We start from the raw sequence: 15,413 nt of genomic DNA on the forward strand, positions 1-15,413 counted from the left end.
GCACCATTTGCAAGTACATACTGTATTTTGCTATGTGTAATATGCTCCCGTGTGTAGTATGCACTCACATTTTTGGCTCAAACTTTCAGGAAAAAAAATCTTTCATTTTAACTTTTCAATTCATTTTTTTTACTTATTTATATTTAGGAAAAAAGCAATGATTGTATCCAAGGTATTATTTAGCATATGATATAGTTATTGCTTTCTAGAATTATACTTTTGATGCATAAGCATGAATACAAGAATTTAAAACATTTATATAGATACAGAGTTAGTACTACCCATGTATAACGTGCAACCTTATTTTTCCCTCAATAATTTGGGCAAAAGTATGCATTATATATGGCAATATATGGTAGTTCACTGAATTTTAATAGATGCTTCTGAGTCAGGATAGAGAACATTCCATCGTCAAAAAGTCCCTTTGTGCCCCTTCCCACTCAGTCCTTACATGCACTTCCTCACCCACCACAAGTAGCTAGCACTTTTGGGTCCGGCTTCCTTTTCTGGGTGAAAGGTTTTTGAGACTCTTCCAGGTTGCTGTGCACATCAGTACTGTGTTCTTTTTATTGCTGAGTAATTTCCATCGTATGCAGGGGCCGGCGTTTGTTTATCCGTTCACCTGTGGGTGAACAGTTTTGATGAGGAGATGATGAGCATTGGTAGTCAAGTAGGAGCGGAATGGTTGGATCATGTGTAAGAGTATGTTTAACTTTAGGGGAACCTGCCAAAGTCTTCTCCAAAGTTGCCGAACTACTTGAAACTCCCACCGGCAATGAATGAGAGTTCCAGTTCCTCCACATTTTTGCAATACTTGCTATTACCTCCCTCTTTAATTTTAGACATTTTAGTGGGTGCACAGCAGTATCTCATTGGTTTCACTTGCACTTCGTGATGACGATTGACATTGGCCATCTTTTCCTGCGCATATTATTCTTTTCCTGTGCATAATATTCTATTCATATTAGTCTTCTTTTGTGAAGTGTCTTAAAATCTTTTGCTCACTTTTTAATTGGGTTATTTTCTTTTTATTTTTATAACATACTTTTAAAAATTGTTGTTCAAGTGCAGCCGTCACCATCCCCCCCTCCCCCACATCCCCACCTCCCACCCTCGATCCTATGCCCCCTTTAGGTATATGATTATTTTAGGTTTTGGAGTCAGGTTTTTTTGTGAGATAGCCCTGTTGTGTTTTTGAACCTTATGTCTGCCCACTTTATACTGTATGGTAAGGGAGTCTTCATGTAATTACTGTTTAAAAACNTTTCTTTTTATTTTTATAACATACTTTTAAAAATTGTTGTTCAAGTGCAGCCGTCACCATCCCCCCCTCCCCCACATCCCCACCTCCCACCCTCGATCCTATGCCCCCTTTAGGTATATGATTATTTTAGGTTTTGGAGTCAGGTTTTTTTGCGAGATAGCCCTGTTGTGTTTTTGAACCTTATGTCTGCCCACTTTATACCGTATGGTAAGGGAGTCTTCATGTAATTACTGTTTAAAAACATAATATTTAATATTTATTAGTATTCTGCCACATACATGTATTGTTATTTATTTTAATAGTTTCTTATTGTTGGACAGTTATGACTGCACTTTGTTCTGTGATTGCTCCAACAGCACTAAATGCCTATCCTGGTTTTCTCCTTAATAGATTCCTAGAAGCAAAGTTGCCAGGTCAAGAGACAGAGCATATTAGAGACTTTGCCTACGTCCTGCCCGGCTGCTTCCTGAAAGCTTTGCTCCAGTTCAAACGCCATCAGCCACAGGCAGAAACCCAGTGTTACACCATCACTGCCAGCTTTGGGTGTTGGTAAGTGGTCATTTTAAGTGCATTTCTTAAATTATTAGTGTGGTCAGACATCTTTCCAAGTGTTTATTAGTCATTTATTTTTTCCTGCTCTATGAATTGTTTTTTTTTTAAGTTTGGTGAATTTTTAAAAAGATTTTATTTATTTATCCTTAGAGGGGAAGGGGAGGAGAGAAGGAGAGAAATATCAATGTATGGTTACCTCTCGTGTGTCCTCTGAGGGGAACTGGCCTGCAACCTAGGCATGTGCCCTGACTGGGAATCGAACCGCAATCGTGTGGTTCGCAGGCCTGCGCTCAATCCACTGAGCTACACCAGCCAGGGCTGAATTGTTTATTTATGTTTTGTTTTGTCCGCAAGTGGGTTTCTGAGGCCCGTTTCCCAACTCTGCAAAGAAGCTGCAGTGGGTGGGAGTGCTGGGCACTGCAGTCCGGGGAGGAGAGGGGTGTGTGGGTGGCCCACCAGAAAGCAGGGTGCTGCACTGATGGGTGACCAGGACACCGGGGCACCCTGCACTTGACTTTCGTGACACAGGCCAACGAGTTGGTGAAAGCTTCCATTTCTTTCTGTAGATAGCTAGGGGACAAAACTTCAGGGGTGGGGGTGTGTGGCCAGGGGCTGGTGGCAGTCCCCAGAAGGCAGGAACAAGGCTTGCCTTCTGCTGGTTAAATTGTAACTTTGCTGCCTAATGGAGCCCTGCGGTGTTGTGTAAGGTCATCAGACAGGGTCGGAACGGCTCCCAAGCCATTCTGTTGACAGTAACCTCAACAGGAGAATTGCCAGACCTAAATAACAAGTTTGTCCCTCAGGGTGGGGGTAGGGGTTGCAGTTCTCAGTAATCAAAATGAATGTAAAAATGCCCCAGGCCTGTGGCTGAAAAGAAGTTCACAAGGGTTGTGATCCTCGGATTTCACTGGATATTGTTTCAAACTGACCATGCAGGACGCTCCCCCAACGTTTTGAGCACAGGCCTGACAGTCCCAGGTCTTTCTGGGAGTCTCCAGGGCGTGTCCTACATGTGCTCACACGTGAGAGACCACTTTAAAGCATTTCTGGGTCTCCCTAGGGAGCCCCATATATCAGCTCACAGACAAGTCTGCCTCAAGTATTTCTGGGAACTCCCAGGGGTATCTCACAGGGGCTCACTGATAAGAGCTCCCCCGGTATTAGTGGGGTCCTTAGGTTAGTGTCTCACACCGGCACCCCAGCCTGTGCCTGGCCCCACTATTCCTGGGGGTCCCCAAGGAGACTTGCACCGGAGTTCACAGGTGAGGACTCTGCTTTCCAGTGCAGCCACCGCCTCAGCTCCAGGCTCCCTGTGTCTGAGACCCTCCCTCTGGACATCTGACCGGGCACTGCTGTCTCTGTAGGCGACAGTGTCCCCTCTACTTAGAGCCTTTTCGATGCCAGAGCTGCAGAACGGTTTGAGGCAACGTGGGGTACAGTCCCTCGTTCCCTGGGGTTGGAGGAGGCCGAGCAGGGCTGGCTGTGCCTCAGCGTTTTCCACAGTGCCGGTCGGCAGTTCTTTCTGCTGCTGCTGGTAGTTCTTGAGCTCCTACTGGGATCAGAGAGGCGTCTTAGTGGCCCGGCCCAGGGGACACATCGAAGGACAGAATTATCCTTCTGATGACCGAGGCTCTTTGTTGCTTTGTTAAGTTCATCACATCCGCCTGCTTCTCCCCTGAGGAGGAACCCCGCCCAAGGAGAACCTGAGGCCTTCTTATACAGGAGCGTGTTGTTCAGTTGCTGGTTGAAGGATAATAAAGGGATGCATTACAAAGTAGGGGTCCGTGTTCCTGAAGAGTCCGGAACCAGCCAGGAGAAATGCCCGGCGACAGTAGGAGCAGAAACCCACTTACAGGCCCACCGGGACCCATTTCATTGTCTCTGAGGCCAGGGCCCAAGCAGTAGCTTCCACCACAGCTTCTCCCAAAGACCAAACACCTCTGTCACCTGCTCTGATCTTGCAGCACGTGGCTGCCACCTCCAATCACTCACTTTCATTTTTTGACTGTCTGATGGGCGCATTGCTTGGTGGAAAGTGGGTCACTTGGGTCTGGAAATGGATGTGGTTTTCAGGTCATAGTCTCCCCAGGGCAGGAAGGCAGGTGAGAGGGGTCTGGTGTGTTAGGTGAGCCACGATGGACATGTCCCACCAACTTATCAGAAACACACAGCCTAGGCCGACCCTCGGCTGATGTGGAAACTGTAATCGGGGAGAAAGGGCTGCCATGGCAGCACGCAGGTCTGACACTCCGGGAGCTATTGCCCTGATGTGTGGATTCGATCTCTCCATCCCCGTGGCTATTATATCCCTACTGGTAGATAAAGTCCTTAGAGTTAACTTGTTTGGGTGTTAAATAGTCAGATAACATTACTAACTCTTTCTCATTGGTTGACTAATTGACTCATTCACTAATTATTTACTGAATACCTAGTACGTACCATGCACTGTGAATTATTGGAGGTTATTAAAATGGTATGATACAGTCTCTATTCTTAAGGACGTTGCTGTGTCACAGGGAAGGGGCATGAGACACAGCTCATTGTGAGAGAGCCGAGTGTACTGGGATAGAGAGAAGACCAAGGTGACTCGGGGTGGGGGGTGGAGTGGGGGTGGATGGTGTTGGGTGTATGGTTTCCGGGTAGAGTGAGCCCTGCAGTGAATCCTAAAGATCAGAGAGGGCGGAGCTGGAGAGGCCTTCTTGACCAGAGACCCACCTGTTCTAAGAAACACTTAGAAAACACCAAGTCACGCAGAAAGGCTGAAGCGTAGACTTCAGGGATAGGGGTGGGGAGAGAGGAGGACAGAGGCCTCAAGAGGGGTCAGTTCATAAAGGGTCTGGAATTCTGTATCTGAACTCAGATTTTAGCCTGAAGAGAATTCAGATTTTATTCTGAAGATAGCTGCTGAGGAGTTTAAAACAGTAGAGTAATAGGCTCAGATTTGTGTCTGAGGACAATAAGACAGCCGTGTGGAGGGTAGACCAGAAAGGGCCAGGGAGAACAGACTGAAGGCCTAGACCAGGTGACAAATTCTGAGACTTGAACTGGTGTCGAGGTGGAAGAAGAGAATAGGATGGGTGGGAGAGAGGTGGAGAAGACTGACCCCTCGGCCATGTCTCATCTCCCATGTGATGACAGGACGAGGCAAAGGGGAGAAGAAGTAGATGCTTTGATACGCCGCCCTGAACCCCTCAGGCCAAAGGACTTACTCCTCCAGCTGCTGGAAGAGTTGCCCTTGGCCGAAGACAGGTATCTTGTCCAAGGTCACACAGACTCTTCCAAGATAGCCCGTATCTGATGACTGGTCGACATCCCAGACCCCTTGTCCCACCTCCAGACAACTCCAAGGGTCACCGCAGCTTTGGAGCGTCCTGAAGGGTTGGCTGAAACCTTGGTGGAGACTTCACTGCAGCTCCATGTCTTTTCTTGCAATCCCGCTTCCCTCCCCTGCCATCCACGGGTGTGGGTCCCAAGCGCGCTGTCCGGTACATCTCCTTATGCTAATCCTCATCCAGGATGCTGCTTCAGGGGAAACCTGAGCCTGCGTGGATGATGGCCAGACTCCTGGCCTGGAAGCAGTGTGTGTAGGTGGTGTCATCATTTACTGGTATGTGGAATATAGAAAAGGGAGGGAGATCATGAGGTCAACTTTGGAAAAGGTGAGCCTAACTTCCTGTGACTCTCCAGGAGTTGGGGCTAAATTTCAAGAGGAATGTGTAAACTGCAAGTATAGATTTGGAAGTCATTAGTGTTCCGGGGTTAGTTAAAGTCTTGGATTGGCCCCTATTCTCACAGGAAGCATATACCGAAATTTCTAGAAATGGAAATGTCATGATCCTTGAGTTTCTTCATCTTTGGCTACATCTCTAGCTCTTGGCTTCATTCTGAGTTCCCAATCCATGGAGTTATTCTGGCCTTCATTTCTGCTTACCTAGAATCTAACCCTGGTCTTGCTTCAACCCCACCCTCCAGAAATACCTCAGCTCCAGCCTCTCCTATACATGCCCACTTCAGTTTTAGCCTTGACCCAATTCCCCAAGACCTGGCTGTTCTTCCTGTCTCCATGATTCAGTGCCAAGACTACTGGCGTGAATCCCTCTTAGAATTCTGAGCATCCCAATTTGAAATGTTGCTATCTAGCCGCTGGCAATTCCTGCCTCCTCTAGACTTTCAGCTGTAGATGGCGATGCTTTCAACCCGTGATTATCCGTTTCCAGAACCCTTCACTGTTGGTTAGAGTTTCACCCTGGAGAGCCAGCCATCCTCAGGGGAGTGCTGTTCCACTGCCTCTGAGCATCAGTCTGTATCACACTGGGCCTTTGTTCTGGTTCCTCGATGCCTGTGTGGTTAGCTGGTTCCTCTCTGTCATTCAGATTGTAGCTTCAAATGCCAGCTTTTCAGAGAGAACTGCCTTAGTCACCCAGTCTCCCATAGCCACCCGGTTCTTCTCTCTGACATCACCCTCTTTCACTTTTCCGCATAGCACTTATTACTGTCTGACATTTTCTTATTGGGTTGTCTCTCTGTCTTCCTCCAAGTGGAATGTCGATCTCTAAAAAGGAAGGTCTTATGGGAATTATTGACCATTCTGTTCCCAGCAACCAGAACAGTGCCTGGCACATGGTAGGTGCTCAATAAATGCCTAGAACTGGGTAGGTGTTCAAAAAAAATGAACAACTGGCTGAATGAATCTTTTTTTTTTTTTGGCTGCTGTGGCCTTTTATTAGGTTGAACATCCCCAGATATTGCATCAAGTGGAATTAAATCTGAAGTCCTCACACCCTCTGTCTCCAAGTTTCTGGCATGCTGTAAGGCAAAGCCTGCCTGAAATATGAGCATGTATGTTATGGGATTCCAGACTCATGCCCTGTCTCCTAGGCTACTGGTTCATTTCATCTCTTGGATGATAATTCTTTCTCATTTTGTTTTCTCCTGCACCACTGGCTTGATTGGTGGTGATTAGCAGAAGGTGGTCCATTTATGGGAAACACCTGCTCCCCACCTGTGTCCCCATGAGCAGTAAGGTTTGGACCTTAGTGCAGGAAGCGGGTGGGTGTCCTTCATAGCTGAGTGGGCTTCCAGAATTTTCTCCAGGAGTCAGATCCAAACTGGCACCATATGGGTGACCATCTGTATGTCATTTTGCCAGTATCTCACCGAATACATCTGCCAGCTCGTGAACGAGACCTGGGGAGGCCTAGGGGGCACCAGGAAGGACTGATAGAAAAACTGACCTGAGAAGAAGGCTGAGCCAGATGGAGCCATTTCCACTTTGCACGTCAGGCGGTAATTCAATTGGCCTCCCCTCACTTGTTCATGGACCCAGCAAACACCGGCTCAGAAGACGGCGTTCTTGTCTCGCTCTTATCAAGCCACTCTGAAGAGAGTGGACACGTGTCAAAGGTTATTTTACTCAACCCAGGGATGCAAAGCACACCCTGGCACATCAGAGTTCCCATGATCGGGGAACTAGATGACATGAAGGCTATGTGCATGCTCCGAGTCCTCGCATCATAGCCAAGTCATTCATCCAACACGAGGCAGGCTACGTGGCATGCTAATTACCTAACATTGTTACTTACGTCAGTGATAAGACTCACAGAACCAAGATGTAACACAATTGATTGGATAGGTCTGGGGGATTACATTGGTCAAAAGTGTAGAGGAAACTGAGGTGAAGCTGCGAGTACTGTATTTGAAAACATTTTAAAAAAATATTTTATTTACTTATCTTCAGAGGGGAAAGGAAGAAGAGAGGAAGGAAACATCAATGTATGGTTGCTTCTTGTGCATCCCCTGCAGGGAACTGGCCCCTGCTGGAAACTGGCCTGCAATCGAAGCATGTGCCCTGACTGGGAATCGAACTGCGATCGCCTGGTTCGCAGGCCCGCACTCAATCCACTGAGCTACACCAGCCAGGGCCTGAAAACATTTCTTAGTTCTGCATGTATGATTTATATGTATGATTCAGCCATCTTATCTCCAGTTATACTCACCTGGAGCTGTTGCCCCATGGGGTCATCGGGCAGTTTGCAACCTAGTTCATTATTTTATTTGTTCTCTCCTGAATTCATGCACTTGACACTTCAACGTGCTTTTCCAGCCTTCTGTGCTGTAAGAGGCATAGGGCGTCCAAAGCTGGCTACAATGGCAGCCTCGCCCCAAAGGAACCCAGAGACAGGCAGGGCTGGAAGATGTATGAATAATCAGTGCAGTGAGTACAAAACAAGGAGCCCTTATCCCAGACTCGGGGGAAAGAAGGATCAGAAAAGGTTCCTGCAGAGGGAACCTGAGCCAGACTTTAAGGAGGAATAGAATTTAGTCGATTAAGGAAAGAAAGGAAAGCATTCTAGGCAGAGGCAGCAGCATGCACAAAGGCTGCTTGTGAGCTGTGCAGAACTGTGGGCGCCCCGTGAGCAGGTTCAGTACGGCTGCAGTGTAGACTCTCAGAGGTGCAAGGGGTCAGGTGAGGTGTTTGGACAGCGTCCTAAGGACAATGAGGGCTACGGAAGGGCTGATCAGAGGCGTCAGAGAATCGGACCTGAGATTCCTGGGAGATGATCCTGGCTGGAGTGTGGAAAATGGATTGGAGAGGGACAGAATTGCAAGCAGAGGGCCCGGGCAGGCTGTTGTGTTGGAAGCTACAAACAACTGGAGGGAGGTGGAAAGCTTGTGACTGGGCTGAAGGGATGTAAGTATAGAATTTACAATTGATTGGATGTAGAGGAGGTTGGACGAAAGGATGAGAACCAAACTTCAGTCTTGGGGAAATGAATGGACGGAGGTGTCACGAACAAAGACAAGGAACCCCAAGGAGTAGCAGCTGGGAACACTCCTTCTTCTTTCTGCAGCCTCTGAAGGAGAAGGCCTGCATCAGCCGAGTGGCTCCCAACGGCCTTGAAAGGAAGCTTCATCTACAGGGGACTCTGAAGATGCCTCTCTCATCTCTCCCTAGAAATCAGATTGCTGTTGAATCTTTTTGGGAAGCCTGAGGACGACAGGATGGCCACACTGGGCACTGGGTACTGGGCACAGCCTACACTGAGGTGCATAATGAGACCAGCTGCCTAAGAACTAAAATGAAGTGTTTATGAGCCAACGGAGTCTCTGGACTCTGACTCATACGGGGCAGGAGGAAGAGGCAGAGAACAGGGCTTGGCTGGTGGGCCCTGCTGCCTTTTGAGGGCCAAGAAAATGGGGAGTTTTGAGTGTGGTTAGCTGGAGACCCAGATTCTAGCCACATGGTCATGAAGGAAGCTGAAGAGCTACTTGAAAGGGGTCGTATGCATAGATTATACCAACATAGACTCTGCTTTCTCTGGAAAGCAATTTCAAAGCTACTACATTCTCCACCTGCATTTGGCTAATGACCTGATTAGAGCCACACTAATAACCTTCAAACACTCTCAGGAGCAGCCTTAGCGCTGAAAGGTGCCACCCCCCCTTTCTCCTTGCCTGATTTCATGCTTCTCTGGGACAGCAATGACAACAGCTGTTTATTCCTCCTAGGACCCGAGTTACTTGGAAGAGAGGCAGATGGCTGTGGGCTAATTCCTGAAGTGTACTTCTGGGGACCGTCAGCTCGGGCTCCCAGGCTGACATCCCGCACAGGCTCCAGGTCAGAGCACGAACATTTCCCATGAATATGGATGCTGAAGACAGAGGCGGATTGCTCTATTCTGTAGGGCAAATCTGTCACCCTGGGTGGGGATGACATTTTTGCTGAGATACAGGGTCAGGGGAAAGCATTGTCCCCTGAGCGTCAAGGAGAGATGCTTTAAGATTTAGGATGCTGGCTTCTTGAAGAAAGGAATCACTATCATGAAAGGTGGCGCAGAGAGGGATCTGTGTCTGCCACATGGTCCCTCCAGTGAATTCGTTTCTCTTTCCCTGGCAGTGCCCGGTTGAGAGCCTGGCTGGATGGCATGCGGCAGGAGGGGTTAATGGTGGCTGAGAATTTGCATGGACCAGCACCAGGACAGCTTCTAGTTCTAAGGGGCTAGGTATCCTGGCTCTTGCCTGGGCTGGTAGTGTTTCCCGTTTCTTATTACCCCAATCCCACCCAGGTGCCTGGGTTCAGCTCACACCTCACCCACTCACTCCTTGAAGCCACACCCGATACTCCAGCCCACACGGATCTGACTTACACTACCTGAAGAGCTCAGTCCCTGCTACGACCATCATCTGGGCACTTCATTATATGCCGCCATGCTCGCTCATTGCTCTGCGTGGGTCTCACACACACACTGAGACTGTAAGGGCTCGTGGTCAGGCACAATGCCCTTCATGTACTATTTTCATGGTCCCCTGCAGGACGTGGTTAGTGTTGAGCAGCCAGTATTCCAAGGGAGGGGTCTCCAGGACACCAGTGGGGCTGGTTGTGGTCACTGGGTATGAAGACAGGTCCACAGACTTCCCTGCAGTGTTTCTGGGCATCAGGGCTGATGTTCCTGCTCCTTCCTGCCCGTACACAGCCCTTCAGTAAGCCTGTGGGAGAGGGGCTGCCTTCTGAATTGGGTTTGTTGTCTGGGCGACAGAATTCCCACCCGAGTAGCAGTCTGGCCTAAGTTTGATGGTTTTCTGCTTAAAGATGGAGCAAGTGGCAATGGACAGGAATGGCTCAGGACAATGGTTTACCCATTTGGAGCCCTGACACACTCCGGGGCTTCACTACTCCTGTGCCTTTGCCCGAGTCCTTTCCTTTTCCTGAAAGATTCCTCAACATCCCTCTTGTCACCATCCACTTACAAATGTCTACTTACCCCTTAAGCCTCAGCTCAAATGTCACCAGCCTTCTGTAGTGTTTTCCAACCTCTGGCCCCAGCATTCCCAAATGACTTATAATTCCTTTTACTTTAGCACTGTCCAGAGAAAGCCACGCTCATTTCTGTGCCTAGGCCAGTGGCAGAATCGTGCAAACCCTTTCAGGGGCAGGCTCTGCCTCCTCTGCTTCTGTGTCCTGCGTCTGAGCCTGGCATGTTGTGAGTGTGCAACACACATTTGTGAAATTGAACTGAGTGAATGACAATTGCAGTGGGGAGCCACTGAGATGTTTTAAGCAGAAAATGGATATATTTTGATAGTGCTGGAGGCTTTTGACCCAAGACAGGGATGTTACTGCAAATAATCAAGGCCAAGCTCTGGACCTCCACTAAGGCAGAGGCGGAAAGAATGGAGCAAGGCAGAATTGACAGGATTCAATGCCAGGCGGAGCAATGTCAGGAGTGAGGTTAGAGGTTTACTTTGAGGCGTTAGGATGGGGTCCATGGGGTATGACCAAGGCAGGCATGTAACAGGGGAGGAGGAGGATGTGGGTGCATCCCAGAAGATAATAAACTCCTCCCGAGCCAAAGAAAAATTCAAAGGCCATTTTCTTTTCCAAATTAGTAACACGAGGGTCTTTCAAATGAGGGGAATTAATGGTTGGAGCAGGTAGATGGGCTGCCTGTGTTCTGGGCTGAAGAGAGAAGTACTCAAACTGTGAGACAGAATGCAGGTTTAGGGGAATTTCAAGTATTTGCTGAAAGGGCTGGGGCAGTTTAAGGGGCCAGAGTTCTGGCCCCTGGAGGAAGAGAAGATGCTTTTATCCTGTGCCAATTCCCAGGCCACTTATATAGCCTCTGTGCCTCACTTGACAGTGACACACTCTGACTTCTTCCTCTATTTAAAGCGAGATGTGATTTGCATTTTGAAAGCAATGTCCATCTGTTACTTGGGCTGATGACCCAGGTTAGATTGCCACTCATCTGAGTTCTTTCTGTGTCCCTCAGATCTGGGAATAGCAGTTCAGGGACATGAGGAAGTGACTTTCTTCTTTGGGGGCTATGCTGGGTTCCTTCTAGGGACACCAGTGATGTGGACTCTGGCCAGCAGGGTCCGTGTATTGTGGCTGCAATGAACAAATTCACACAGACTGCAGAAGCCCTGTGGAGAAAAAGGGACGGCATGGCCTCTCTCTAAGTGAGAGAGGGCCCCAACCCCTGCCGAGACAGGCTTTTATTGGTTTTCTGGGCACATTACTTTGAGAATGGTCCTCATTTATTATGCACAGGTTTAGGTGATTACCTTTTATAGATAAGAAAGGAAAGGATGTTGCTAATTCAACGGGAAAAGTGGTTGAACTGCTTATACTCCATACTTGGGAGGTTTAGCACAGATTTTAGGTAGCTACTTTATAAAGATATGTAGTAGACATTTGCTGCCTCAATTCAGGGTGGGGGAGTTTTAGTAAAAAGCAAGCCTCAAAGCACCCTAGGTACAAGGCAGGCCTGATTATCCACGGGATAACCAATCTGTGGGCGTGGGTCCTGTGTGCCAACTGACTCCTGCCAGTTTCCTGAGTCAGGGGCTGGGCTACATTCGCCACTGCCATGTGGACCGGTTCCCTATACACCAGGACAACCTAAGTCCCCTTTGAGCCTTGAGTAGTAGCTGGTGCTACAGATGGCACATGTAGCCAGAGCTCAGTGTCTGGTTCAGGCAAGTGTGTGGTATGAAGACACCTGTCCCTGTGTGCATTTTGTCATCCACATGGGCAACCCAAGATTCTTCAAATAAGACTCATCTTGATTTTTCCTGGCGACATCTCAACTGTTGCCCTGTCATGCTAAGAAAGAACTGCACTAAATGTGTGTGCCTTTCAGAGGTGAAAAGGGGCCAAGTCTGGAAGGAAGAAGGGTGGGAGACAGAGGTCAGAGGGAAGTGCTAAAACCCAGCGAAGGCTACAGGAGCGTGGGACCCTGGCCATGTGTAAACACAGAGAACGCTGTTTCTTCTCCAAGAAATTTTGCTCTAATGTTCCAAACTTAGGCACCATAGAACATTTCAACCTCTCAGTGTATTCGCTCTGAAGATTTTCTTATAAGAATTTCATGTGGATGTGAATATAGAATTCTGGGCAATAGAAAATTATGGATGGCATTGGTTTCACCCCTGAGTTAGAGTTCATGGCTTTGTTGTTACTGTCAAATAATATCCCTGCCTGCGACAGCCCTTCCGTCGGGACCGTCAGTGCAGATAGGCATGAAGGCGACTTTAATAGACAAGCTGAGGCCCAGCCTCACGCACCCGGTGCATCTCCCAGCAGCCTCGCTCTTCAGGTCATGCCAGTGGTTCCAGAAACGGAAGCAAGGAGCCCTATGGACAGAGCTGGTGCTGCCACGAAGCCCATGTATTTGTTTCCACCGGAAAGGCACAAGGCATCCTAGAGCCTTTGGGTTTCAAACTGGGGCCTGTGTTTAGAATTTGGTGTAAATTAATATTACTAATGAAATGTGTTTGATATCAGATCTCCTTCAAAAACCATCTATTCTTCCCAAGGTATCATGGCACCCTGAGGGCCTGGAAAAGGGCAGTTGGACCCATCAGGCTGAGAACCCCAGTTTGACAATGAGGAAGAAGAGCCAGATCCAGATCTCCAAATCTCTTCGCATCATGGCTCTAAGGATAGCAGTGCATTACAAAACTAGCCAATTTTGGTGACAGTTTTGCAAACAGTTCTGTTGCAAATCATTAAAACAGACACAAGGATTTATGCTTCAAGACAGCACCTTGTGAACTTGCAGAGGTGCTCAATCTGCCTGCTGCTTTATTAGTGCATTAGAGGGTGACATTGTCATGTGGGGGGCCCAGGTCCCTTCACTGTAGAGGAGCATCACTCATTTTATTTCTGTTACAGTTACAGGAAGGTGCGATTCCATGGAGACTGCAGGTCCTCTGTGGGAGAATGACACGATCTTGCTTTGGGGACTCAGTACGAGGTGGGCCCGCCCGCATGTGGAGGTGCCTGCCTTTGCGTGGCCAGAGACAGACCTTTGCTGGTTCCATAGGAGGAAATGCTCTAAATAGAAAAAACCGGGAGCATAAAATGAGTGCTGCCTGTGTGGAAAGGGAAGCCAAAGGTGACGGGGGTGCTGCAAATAAAGGAGAATCTTCCTCAACCGTGTTCGTGGAGGCTGAACATGGTTGCGTAAGGCACTTTGCCTTGAACTCTGATGAGGGGTCTAATCACTAAAAAGTCAAAGAGATATCATCACTGGACTGTTACTCCAGGAGGCAGTCCCACCAGGTGGCCCTTGAAGACTGGGATGGGGAGCCTTGAGCCATCCTAGGACACATTTCCAGAGAGCAGTGAGAGCAGAAGTCACTGCTCACATGGGGGCCTGCCCTGCGCAGACCACCACACATGGCATTGGCTTCCAAATGGGGCTGGCTTTTATTCGCTGACATGAGGAAGCTGGTGGAGAAAGGTTCATCCCAGTTGTACTTCTACGGGCAATCTGGGTGCAGCTGGATGTAGACACGCCCTTCCCCTCCCTCTCACTGCTGCCTTCAGGCCACTGACCTGTGGCCTCTGTCTCAGAACCCTCCTCCTTCTGAGGGAACATCCTCAGTGGGCTATTCCATCCTCTCCTCAGCCTCAGTTCCCTCCTCTATGGACCTCCTGGCCACATCTCTGTATTCCCGAGACGAGGACCTCAGTCGCTGATTCCCTGGCCGTTCCCCCCCTCCACCTCTTGTTGTCATTCCACGTCACCTGAGCACTCACCAGGATGATGTTCTCCACCTTCTGCACTGCCCTTTCCAGGTCAGCCACCCCCATGGCCACACGCTGGATGTCTCCCAATTCCTCTGCCTCTGAAATAATAAACTCTGAACACCACCTCCCATTGTTTCACCCCCTTCTCTGCTTTTAGTCCCAGGCAATCCGCTCCCAGCCTGCCAGCCCTACCCTCACGCCCTTTTGGATGGGTCTTAGGTTTACTGACTCTCTACACCATTCCTCCACCCTCATTTGAATCTTCGGAAATACTCAATGCTCACCTCTTCCTCTCCACCCCCCATATTCATCGAGTCACCATGGGGCTTTATATTGAACCACAGCATCTCATGACCCTGTCCCTTCCCTCTGTCCTCACTGCCGAGGCCCTGCCCTGAGCCGTCCTGACATCTCTCTTTGGTCCCCAGATCTGACTTGTTTTCCCTGTGTGCCCACTGTAGCCCTCCACACTCTGCATGCTCATCACGGGTGCCGCTCACTGCTCCAAACGGGGCAGCGATTTTCAGGCCACCTCCTTCCTTATTTCCTCTTAGGGAGCAGTAGTTGACCCTTATTATGTGCATTTTATTTGTACCTGTACCCCTCTGTCTTGTGTCCCCTTGGTTGACCACATGTCTGTATATTCTACTAGATGTCACTTCTGAAGACAAAACCCACATTTACTCAACTCCATAAGCTCAGCAGCCAGTGCAACACCTGCCACAGGGCCAGTCTCAATAAGCACTCACAGACTTCAGTTTCCCAGGGTGTGCCTTCCATCAGACCTGCCCCCAAGGCCATGGACAGTCCTACCTCATTCCCACCTACCTTCTTCGGGGCAGATGCCTTCCTGCCTTCTGCCAGTTTCTCCTTCCTCTGTGGGCCAGGTGCTGGGTGGTCATTCCTACTCTGTCACAACACGAGGCTGGGCTGTGGAGGGGGTGGGGGTGGGAGGGGCAGCAGGGACTGGGGAATGGCACAGAACACTGTGTGAGTGAACTGGCAGAAGTTCCGTGGGCTCGCCAGCTGGTACCATGTGCAAGAGCCAAAGGGAAAGTT

Source organism: Sturnira hondurensis, unplaced genomic scaffold (genome assembly GCF_014824575.4).
Source record: "Sturnira hondurensis isolate 20B ecotype Veracruz unplaced genomic scaffold, ASM1482457v3 Scaffold0021143, whole genome shotgun sequence".
Lineage (NCBI taxonomy): Eukaryota > Metazoa > Chordata > Mammalia > Chiroptera > Phyllostomidae > Sturnira > Sturnira hondurensis.